Consider the following 6266-nt stretch of genomic DNA (forward strand, 5'->3'; position numbering starts at 1 on the left):
GTCCCACACTTTATGAATCCAAACCGTTGATGGTTTGGATAGTTAATAAACATTACAGTGGGCTCAAGTTTAATGGTTGGTGTACAATCACTATTATTTCTTATGGTGTGGTCGACCTGAAATTTAGATCTACTTCATTTTAAAATTATCCTCTAAAATAATATGAAAAAACGGATGGATAGCATGAATATACTATACATGCATCAAGGTACCTTTCTTTCTGTTTGAGCAGATATGATGTGGACGAAAACCATTAGCATCAATGCACCCAAATGCCATGAAACCCCCATTTTAGCCTCTTCCAAAGAAACAAATAAAAATACCCAATTTACTTGCTTTCTAAATATAATTTATAGAGTTTCTGTAGTAATATGTTTTAATATCGCTACGTATCTACGTATTGTTAGGATACATAAGGTTTTAAATTTTGATTGTTAGGATACATAAGGTTTTAAATTTTAATTTCTAACTTGAATTGTATATGCGGATTAGGTGGGGCCGGCATCACCGTACGTGGACAGGCTGGTGACCTATATCATCCAGGTAGCCGGTGGAAAAGTTCTGTGGGCCCCATGATGATCCATGTGTTCTATCCCCCACGCCACCCTGTCCATCCATTTTTTTCATATCATTTGAGGGCATGAGTCTTAAAAATGAGGTAGAACAAAAATTCAAGTAGACCATGCGGTATAAAATGGTGAGGATTGATCGCTTACCATTGAAAACTTCTTAGGTCCACTCATCCAAACTGTTCGGAGAGTAGCATGACCATGTATGGAGGGAAAATACAAATATCAACTTATCCAAAACTTTTGTCGGCCCCAAAAAGTTTTCAATGGTAGGCATTCAATTCTCATCTCTCCAATGGTGTGGTCCTCTTGAGCTTTGGCTAGAAATTGGATGAATATCATAGACAAAACATATATAGCATGATGGAGAACTCAAGATTTTCCAACTCTTGCCTTACCAAGACTCTTCAGCCTTGGGCCCACTTTGATGTGTTTATTGTATATCCATATCCTCCATTCATTTTTTAAGATCATTTTAGAAATTGAGTCAAAACATAAATCAGATCCAAATCTCAGGTGGACTACATTATAGGAAACAGTGATGATCACATGCCCACCATTACAATCTTCTCTACACCTGTTGATAGGTTGTGGATAAATAGAAAAGATAAATCTCATCTTGATCCAAAAGTCTTGTGACTCGCAAGAAGTTTTTATTAGCCAATCATCAAAGTTTCCTGTTGAACGGTCAACCTAAGTTTCCCTTTTTGATCTGGTAAATTGAAATAAGCTTGAAAAAATTGGATGGATGGTGTGGATATACCTTGGGGGAGCCGATTAGGTGAGACCCGGATCCACCCAAGTAGGGTGGGACAGTGAATGTGGTGCTCACCGTGATGTATGTATGTGACTTAATGACACACAATCCTAACCATTTTGAAAGCTTATAGTAGTGATTGAATCCCACCATTAAAAACTTCACACAGCCACTGGAATATTTATTTGACATCCAATCTGTTGATAAGGTCACAGAGATATGATGAAAAGACTGATCAAATATAAGCTTGATACAAAACTTTTATGGCCCACCAGAAGTTTTTAATGGTTGAGTACCACTGTTTCCTATATTATGGTCCACCTAAGATTTGAGTCAGCTTCATTTTTGGAATCATGCCCTGCTTTCAAAATGGTTGGACGGTGTGATTTAAGGCATATACATCACTATGGTCCCATCCACTTCCGTGGATCCGGGTCTCACTTAACCGCTCCCGCATCTTGGGTGAGACGGACCTAATCCGGTAACGGATTGGCTACTCCCCCAGCCACTAGCCCGGTGGCTGGCGGTCTGTGCTCTGTGGGTCCCACCATGGTGTATGTGTTTCATCCATGCCGTTAATACATTTTTAAAGATCATTATAGTTTTAATCTCAAAAATGAGAGGGATATAAATTTCCTGTGGACCACATCACAGGAAAACAATAGTGATTGGATATCCACCGTTAAAATCCTCCTAAGGCCTGCTGTACTGTTTATTTGACATCCAATCTGTTGATTATGTCATAAAGACCTAGATGAAGGGAAAAAAAAACAAAGATCAGCTTGATCCAAAACTTTTATGGCCCCAAAATGTTTTTAACGTTAAATGTTCATTCAACACTGTTTCCTTTCCTGTAATGTGGTCCACTTGAGATTAGGATATACCTAAATTTTTGTATCATACCCTAAAATGATCTAGAAAAATAGATGGACGGCATGAATGAAACACATACATCATGGTGGGGCCCACATGGAACCGACCATCAGCCATTGGCTGGTGGCAAGGGAGTAGCCAATCCGTTTCCCCTAATCCGCTCCCGTTGAACACGGACGCGGATTTCCTGCGAAAGCCTTTAGCAGGAAGTTCCTGCGCAAGAATGCTGTGTGGGGCGCACCATCATGTTTTTGGGAAATGTACTCCGTTCATCCATTTGGTGACCTCATTTTAGGACAAGCTACAAAAAACGAGGTGGATCCAAGACTCAAGTGGGCCACACGAGAGGAAACAGTAGGGATTCAGTTAGAACCGTTGAAACATTCTTATGACCATAAAAGCTTTGTTTCAGGCTAAATTTTTTGTATTTTCACTTCATCCTTGTGTTAATAACCTTATAAACGGTTTGGATGGCATATAAACATCAAGGTGGAGCCCAGGAAGCTTTCAACGGTAGGTATTTCTTTCCCTCTCGTGTGGCCCACTTTAGTTTTGGATCCACTTCGTTTTTGGTCAATTTTCCTAAAATTAGGTCACCAAACGGATGAACGGAGTACATTTCCCAAAAACATGATGGTGGGCCCCACACAGCATTCTTGCGCAGGAACTTCCTGCGAAAGGCTTTCGCAGGAAATCCGCGTCCGTTGAACACTGCACCCCCGGGGCACTGGTCGGTGTCCAACGATGTATCTGTTTTATGCATGCATCCATCCATTTTGCCAGCTCATTTCATGCCATGGTAAAAAAAAAAGAAGAAAGAAGGGCAGATCTAAATCTCAGTGGGCCACACCACCATAGGAAACAATTGTCATTGAACACCACCGTTGAAAACTTGTTGCAAAACTTTTATAGCCCTCAATAAGTTTTTAACGGTGTGCATTCAATTACCATTATTTCTCCTAGTGTGGTCCACTCGAGTTTTTTATCCGCCTTATTTTTTAGATCATCTCCTAAAATAAGCTGGCAAAATGAATGGACGGTATCGATAAAACATATACATCACAGTAGGGCTCACATAGCTTTTACTGCACCGATCAGTACCGACGAGGTGCTGTGTGCTAAGCCACGCAATCCGAATACCGTATGCTACGCGTTGCCGAAGGATGGTTGAGGTTTGCTTGACGCGTGCCAATCGCACATGTTTGCGAGTTCCGGTATTTCCATTAGGTTTTCCATACGGTTCGGATCATCTAGACCAAAAACCCTTGACCGCCGGGAGTTGAAACTCCTGAGAGTCTACCACCCGAGCAAGGGTAAGGACCCTATATTTACATATAGTCAACCTCACTTTGTAAGTACGCTAATATTACAATAGGATACGTTGGTAGGGCGTGATCGTATGTTACTGGTGTCTCACACAATCATGTTAAGAAGTAGGTTCTTCTCGAAGCCAGGTTAGGAAGCAGATTCTTCTCAGGCCAGGTTAGGAAGATCTTAAAATAGTTTAAGGACATTAAATACTATCTTTTATATACTCTATAATGCTACTTATCATAGTTTAGATTCTTCCATATTTATCTGGTCACACAGCAGAACATACGAAGTTTAAGTTAGCTTAAATCACTATTTTCTAGTGCTACCGTGGCTGTCTTCTTAGAAACAATATAAATATCCGCATTCAACTATCATGGGATCCCTAATGAACTAAATTCTTACTTGGAAGATCAAATCTTGGTCGCATCTTGCTCGCAATTTGCCTTGATTGTTTGTTCAGGCATACGATCACATGTATTTATCTTTTTATTATTTCTCTACTTATTTTGTTTATTAAGCTAATTGTACAGAGGTTTAAATACAAATTAATAAAATCAGCATTATTAGCTTTCTTAGTTTTAAATCTTTCATGTGTTGTTATTCTCTTGACAAATACAACACCTGTAATCATCGTTGAAAGAAAGCCCTGAATGCAAGGAAAAAAGAATCCATTCAGAAAGACTAATTACTATCTTTCTAAATCGCCTTATCACTGAACTATTGGTGGCTCAGAAGGCGGTCAATCCCATGGATTCAGTCTTAATCTTCTTAGCATTGGGGTCAGCATTGTGGTCTTTAGCATTCAATTGAACTTGAGTTAAAGTACGACTCTAGGACACCAACACTAACCTAACCACAAATGTTTAACCAAATACAACCTTTGTTAAAATGTGTGGCCTCGTATTTCATTGAATTGTGAGAAATGAGAAACAAGAGGTAACAAAAAACAACTATTAGATTGAATTGTTGTACCCTTTAATTGGAACAGTTGGAGCCATTCATATGAGGGGCCTGATCGTAGATAAGAGGTAACAAAAAACCGTTCATTTGGCGGGCCCATATGTTAAATAACATGAATTGAATCTTTGTGATGAAATGCGTATCTATGATGATAACTTGGATTATCCTAAAAAAGGGACAAAACATTGAAAGTGTAAAATAGTAGGGGTAGATAGAAATTTCTTGGGTTGAAAGTCCTTAAACCTTGATAGTACCCAGGGATGTCTCATCGTCCGGTTGGGTAGAGACATGTGTTATGGATTTGGCTTCAACTAATGAGTTTGGGTTGAGAAGAGGTGGGTCTAACTTGTTGAAGGGCTGAGGTTCAAACAAGGGCTAGTTCGACCTGCCAACAAGAAGAGGTGTAAAAAGAGGTTCGTTACCATGTAAGGTGGAGTCACCAAGAGGGTGGGTATACGAGGTCGATTACTGGTGCTCATTGTGCATAAGTGTTGACCACAGTGTTTCCCAAGATTATAAAGTTACTATGATATCATATAACAGCATGATGATGATGATGTGGCTATGGACATGTGTCATATGTTTATGGTCATGGTAGCTCGACCAGGTCGGACCTCTAAGATTTAAAAATCTGTTTAACAACAATCTTCACCATGTCTTCAATTTTTAACTGTGTAGCTTCTTGACCTCTTCTCTTATCTTTACGTCGCATCATAGCTTCATTCAATACTTCTCGTGCACACTTCGTCCTTCTTTTATGCCATCGCTAAGCCTAAAGAAGTTGCACAGAACTTGAATTTCTCTGTAGGAATGACCTTGGCGAGCATGTCTGCTGGATCCACGCTGGTGTGAATCTTTTCCAATGTTATGCCTCCTTCCTCAAGCACCTGTCGGATAAAGTAGTGACGAACATCAATATGTTTAGTATGCGAGTGATAAATAAAAATTTTATCCAAATTAATAGCGCTCTTGCTATCACAGTTAATCGGCACGGCCTCCTGCTAAAGTCCCAACTGATTTATCATGTCTCTTAACCAAATACCTTCCTTAAACGCTTCCGTCACTGTCATATACTTTGCTTCGGTCGTGGAAAGAGTCACAACGGACTGAAGCTTCGATATCCAACTAATTGCTCCACCCGCTAGTACAAACAAGTATTCTAAAGTAGACTTCTTGGAATTCACACTGCTACGTAGTATGAATCCATATATCTTACCAACTTTGCCCCTGTCTTCTCAAAAGTTAAGACATAGTCTTTTGTCCCTCGAATGTATCGAACTAGCCATTTTACCGCTTTCCAATGTTGCTTGTCGAGGTTTGACATGTATCTACTCACAGCACCTACTGCTTGTGAAATATCTGGTCTTGTATAGACCATGATGTATATTAAACTGTCAACCGCATTCGAATAAGGCACATAAGACATAACCTGCTTTTCCTCATTTGATTTAGGACACTATTCTAAAGAAAGCTTGAAGTGAGCTGCGTGGGGAATGCTCACTGGCTTTGCCTGGTCCATCTCATACTTGATCAGCACCTTTTCAAGGTATTCTGCCTGTGATAACAAAAATCTGCTCCTTTTCCTGTCTCTATGAATATTTATGTTGAGAACCTTCCTTGTAGCCTTCATATCTTTCATTTCGAATATCCCTGATAACTGAGTCTTCAGTACGTTGATTTAAGACATATCATGAATAGCGATTAACATATCATCAACATAAAATACTAGGATGATGAAATTTTCATTACTCAGTATTTTGTAATAGACACAGTGATTATATTCACTCCGAGTA

This window comes from Magnolia sinica, chromosome 11, assembly GCF_029962835.1.
Source record: "Magnolia sinica isolate HGM2019 chromosome 11, MsV1, whole genome shotgun sequence".
NCBI classification, from domain to species: Eukaryota; Viridiplantae; Streptophyta; class Magnoliopsida; order Magnoliales; family Magnoliaceae; genus Magnolia; species Magnolia sinica.